The sequence below is a fragment of the Rhinopithecus bieti genome, unplaced genomic scaffold (assembly GCF_001698545.2).
Source record: "Rhinopithecus bieti isolate Rb0 unplaced genomic scaffold, ASM169854v2 scaffold_1017, whole genome shotgun sequence".
NCBI lineage: Eukaryota > Metazoa > Chordata > Mammalia > Primates > Cercopithecidae > Rhinopithecus > Rhinopithecus bieti.
The window spans coordinates 9,083,099-9,088,634 of NW_016803657.1; the positions used below are offsets into that span (position 1 = coordinate 9,083,099).

General features: G+C 45.9%; 1 long non-coding RNA gene across 1 annotated transcript; it reads right to left on the bottom strand.

The window, feature by feature from the left end:
• Window positions 1-3,519: 3,519 nt before the first annotated feature.
• On the bottom strand, window positions 3,520-5,188 carry LOC108544314 (uncharacterized). The gene is made up of 3 exons (XR_001889804.1): window positions 5,022-5,188; window positions 4,439-4,760; window positions 3,520-4,150 (listed from the first exon to the last, which is right to left on the bottom strand). It is a non-coding gene; the product is annotated as an uncharacterized LOC108544314 (long non-coding RNA).
• Between the last annotated feature and the right edge of the window lie 348 nt (window positions 5,189-5,536).

Here is a 5,536-nt window from a genome sequence, read left to right on the forward strand (position 1 = left end):
ACTAATTCCTTTTTTTTTTTTTTTTTTTTTTTTTTGAGACAGAGTTCCACTCTTGTTGCCCAGGTTGGAGTGCAATGGCATGATCTTGGCTCATCGCAACTTCCACCTCCTGGGTTCAAGTGATTCTCCTGCCTCAGCCTCCCAAGTAGCTGAGATTACAGGCACCCACCACCATGCCTGGCTAATTTTTTGTATTTTTTCTTTAGTAGAGACAGGGTTTCTCCATATTGGTCAGGCTGGTCTCAAACTCCCTGACTTCTGGAGATCCACCCACCTCAGCCTCCCAATTAAGCATAATTCTTAAGGGCCCTAGGATTTTTGGAATGGTAAGTGAGATTGGCTGCAATTTTAAGTCACTAGATGCGTTAGCTATTAACAAGAGACATCCTGTCCTTTGAAGCTTTGAAGACAGGCATTGACTTCTCCTCTCTAGCTATGAAAGTCCTAGATGGCATCTTCTTCCAACAAAAGGCTGTTTCATCTACACTGACGATCTGTGGTTTGGTGTAGCCACCTCCATCACTTACCTTAGCTAGGTCTCTGGATAACTTGCTGCAGCTTCTCCATCAGCACTTGTTACTTCATCTTGCACTTTTAAGTTATGGACATGTTTATTTCCTTAAAACTCATGAAACAGCCTCTGGCACTTTCAAACTTTTCTTCCATAGCTTTCTCACTCCTCTCAGCCTTTTTTGAATCAGCAATAAAGCTGTTTCACTTTCTTGTCATTCATGTGTTCACTAAAGCAGCACTTTTAATTTCCTTTAAGAGGTTTTTCTTTGCATTCACAACTGGGCTAACTCCTGGGTGCAAAAGGCCTTGCTTTCAGCCTGTCTCAACTTTGAACAGGCCTTCCTCACTAAGCTTAATCATCTCTAGCTTTCAATTTAAAATGAGGGATGTGTGTCTCTTCCTTTTACTTGAACACTTAGAAGCTGTTGTAGGTTATTAATGTTGTAATTCCACAATTGTGTCTCAGGGAATAGGGAGGCCTGAGGGGAGGGAGAGAGATGGGGGCAGCTGGTCAGTGGAGCACGTGGAACACAGGTGACATTTATTATGTTTTCCGTCTTACCTGGGTGTGGTTGTTGGTTACAAAACAATTACAAAGTAAAATCGAAGCTCACTAGGTACAGATCACCATGACAGACATAATTATAATGAAAAAATTCGAACTATTACAAGAATTAACAAAATGTGACATAGAGATAGGAAGTGAGCACAAGCTGTTTGAAAATGGGACCCATAGATGTGCCCCAACGGAGCTCCCACAAACGGCACCGGCTGCGGCTGCAGCCACGGTGTTTTGTGAGCTCCGAGGAGACCCAGTCCTGCTTGGGACAGCACATCATCGCTTCTTCTTCAGCTCAACAGGTGGTTCATCTCGTGCCTCTTGTTGGCCTATTAGAAACTGGAAGTCAGCCTCATGCTTGCTTTGCTGAGTGAACTCTGCCTCAGTGAAGGCGAATTTATGTCTTGCAAGCGCATAAAGCATTTGGACAAGTGAGCAACAGGGAATGCTACTTGCAGTAACAGTTTGAATTCCCTGAAATGCTTTTGTCTTTAGTGCAGTGGCTGTAGCGGTTCGTCAGGGGAAAGGAAACCCACATCATCTGAGTACCTGATCTTGCCGTCTCCATAGGTAGGTCCATGAGACATAAGTGATGTTCCTCCTTGGCTAAGTGCATGGAGGAATCAATCAGTCAAGCTCATGAAACCGCAAAGGTGAGGACACGAGAACTAGGTAACACACGGTGCCCTCTGCTAGCGCCATCCTTCCTTTCTCCCCACAACCAACGGTCACCCACCTCTGCCTGCCCCCACATCCAAGGCTCCCCCACCCTCCCTCCCAGGTCTTCATCACGTTCTTCTTCTCGTGACTCATCTTGCATCCACTTCTTGTGTAGCTTGCATTGGATATGCCAAAGTTATTTCCCTTTTTGTGTTTTGTTTCTTTTTTTTTTTTTTTTTTTTTTTGAGACGGAGTCTCGCTCTGTCGCCCAGGCTGGAGTGCAGTGGCCGGATCTCAGCTCACTGCAAGCTCCGCCTCCCGGGTTCACGCCATTCTCCTGCCTCAGCCTCCCGAGTAGCTGGGACTACAGGCGCCCGCCACCTCGCCCGGCTAGTTTTTTGTATTTTTTTAGTAGAGACGGGGTTTCACCATGTTAGCCAGGATGGTCTCGATCTCCTGACCTCGTGATCCGCCCGTCTCGGCCTCCCAAAGTGCTGGGATTAGAGGCTTGAGCCACCGCGCCCGGCCATTGTTTCTTTTAATAATATAAACTCCAAAATAGATTGTATGATTCTTTCCATGTGGAACATTTTAAAAATTATTTGTGCTGTATTACTTCTGAGAGTAATTGATTCTGTAAACGTTGCTGGAATTTTAAGTGTTGGTTAAAATTCATCTTCGGATACAGAACTGAACACATCCTTGTTTCATTCACCGAGTTGGTTTGGGAGTAGATGGAATCATCTTGGTTCAAACCCCATTGAACAGGAGGCTGCTGTCCCGGCCAGCAGGTGGCGCACACCGTCAATGTTTGTTTGGTGGATGGTTGAAGACAGTTTAAGCAGCCAAGCATTCGCTTTTATTCCCTTTGTATTTTCTCAGCTGAATTAACGTCTATATTTCTGAGCTATGGTTAAGAGTGACAGTGTGATATAAATAACAGAAACACATTTTGCCATTTGGAATTTTCACATGCACTTATCTTAACTCCCCAGATCTTGAGACTATTTCTCTCAGGTATTTTCTTTTGCTAATTTTCACATGAGTAATATTTTCAATGTGAAGACAAAGATATTCTTTCTACATTCCTTGTCCAGCATTATGCATATGAGGTTATATAATATTTGCTAATAGTTAATGAAAATCAATACATCTTTGGGATGGGCCGTAGGAGCGTATAGATCAGAAGAATGGGATGAAAAGGAAAGAAAAAGTGCCAAGAGTAATTTTTACATAGTAATTACCACAATTCCTATGGCCCAGGATTCTGAACTCACCAAGTCACCAGCCATGGATGATCGAGACTGATGGCCACTGTGTGACACGAGCTCATGAAAGACGGATGTTTGTGGGACAGATCGTAGCACTTATTCATTACTGATAACCACACTCAGGGAAGGGACTTTGGACCTGATCTATTCCGTTAGTGCAATTTGGGGGGAAATATCACAGCTGGTGTCGAGAATGCCATGTAGGCGATAATCATGTAACAATTCTGAATAGAGGAAAAATAATGAAACCACAATAATCAGCCTTTACATCATTTTTCATCTTGGAGTGTTTGTGTTTCCATAAAGGTAGGACGGGCACCGAGCAAAGGTTTTGCCATCACCACCTTCCCCAACACCAGCCAGAAGGAGCCGAGCACAGATAACAAGACGACCATCATCCGGTTTTCTAACAGCGACGTGAAGATCAAACCCGATCAGAGAGTGGTGTGTACAATGGATCTTTTTATTAAAAAAAATCTGTCTTTTTTTTTTTAAAGAAATCAAAACTAACTCAGTTATTAGGAATGACTTTGCACATCCATACCCCATCTCCTCTGTGTGTTCAGGATGGGGTGGGAGGGAACGGGCAGAGCACAGGCTGTGGAGTCGGGCGAGTCTGTCTATTAGCCTGGCTGTCCTGCTTCCTCAGTGCGCTCAGGCAAGTGAGACCCTGTTGTCAAGACCCTCCGATCTGCATGGTGACACAAAAGTGCACCAGCACCTCTCCTGGCTCTGAGTTCAGTCATTGTTTTCAGGTTTTCTAAACCTCTGCAAAATGTGGTTGATAATTAGGACCTAACTCAACAGATGGTTATGAAACTTACGTAACGTAGTCCATTAAATAATGTCTCTTCTGCAGAACTCTCTAGAAACACAATGGTAAACACTTAGTAAATGTGCATGGATTGTAGAACTAGCATTAGTATTGCAACAAAGTTAGAGTCAGGAGCTAATCCCTGGTACAAGCTGGAGCTGAGATCCAGGGAGATGGTTTTTACAGCCGGGAGGAGGAACTGTGCCCGGCAGCCACCTCGCAGGAGGAACAGAAAGCACGGGCTTGGGGTTCACAGGCTCGGCCCACTCGCAGCTCTGCCAGACCAGCTGTGCCAACACCAGCCAATTAATTGATCTCATCAGGCCTCAATTTCTGCATTGAAAAAAATCAGAAAATATTCCTAGGTCTGCTTCTCAACTGGGGGCAATTATTCTCCCTGCCTTGAGGACATTTGCAATGTCTGGAGACATATTTGGTTGTCACAACTGGGGGTGGTGTGGGTGCTACTGGCATCTAGATAGTGGGGCCTGGGGATGTTGTTAAACATCCCAATGCCCAGGACAGCCCCCCCCAACCCCACAGAGTTATCCTGCTCAAACTGTCAATAGTTCTGAGGCTGGGAAAGCCCCCTGTAGGTTATTATAAGGACCAAAGTTATACCATGCATGTATTGCTTGGCACACAGCAAGTACTCAGCAGCTGACAGCTGCTGCTACCATGACGATCTTCACTGGTAAAAGCCGATGAGGGGTTTGTGGAAGAAAAGCTGCAGATGACAGTAGCTGGGGGCCCACTTGATGCTGAGGAGCTGTGAAGACGCTGTGACCCCCTGGTTCCCACTACATGTCTCTGTGTGTCCAGGGGTCACAGATGGAAAACACAGACGTTGAGGAGTCTGGAGGGTTTCCAGGCAAGGTCTCCAGGGTGGTAACACTTTTGTCCCGATAATCCAGGGTATAACTTGATTCTCACTGAAGAAAACCTGGGTAATTTACAAAACAGATTGTAAATAAGGTGAGCTAAGGGAGGTTAGGGCAGGGTTTGTAGTGCATTGAGAATAGCCTCTTAGTACCCACACATTACCAAATTGTATTCTAAACATTTCCTTCTTTAGAATGATCAATTTCCCTGTTGTTAGCCAAGCTTTGGGTACAAATTTAGAGGCACAGGGTCCAGGAGTTCTGAGAGACTGCAGAGCGTGTCTCTGTTTTTTGTGTTACTTGCTTTAATGAGAGGTGCCTACTTGTGGCTCTGTGATTTTATCCCAGCTGAGCTTCTCGACCCTTCCTGAGGGCGGATGCTAGAAGTCCCGAGTGTGGACACAGGCGTGGTGTGCCCATCACGTGCTCTTCCACCGACCTGAACTAACTCGCATGCTCCCTTTTTCGCAGGGAAATGCAAACAAGGAGAGCTTGGATGACCCCCTTTAGACGGTGGCCTGTGTTATGTCACTGCCCAGTGGAGGAATCTGTGATACTGATCTCATAGGCTGCCCCAGCCTTTCATTGTGAGGTCTGGGTTTCTGTCACTTTGGAGTAGGAAATAGCTGTTTCTTAGCCAGACGTGCAGGTGTAGAGAGGCAGAGTGTGACAATTTAAGAATTGGTGAGGTGAGGATGAGTCAGTGGGAGAGAAAAGGGCCTGGCACAGGCCTTGGAAGGACATCCTCGTGTTCCGACCTTTTGCGTGGTCAGAGGGAATGGCCACTGCAGGCCAGCGAGTGTGCACCTCCCCCGGTCTTCTGAGGGCACCTCCGTTC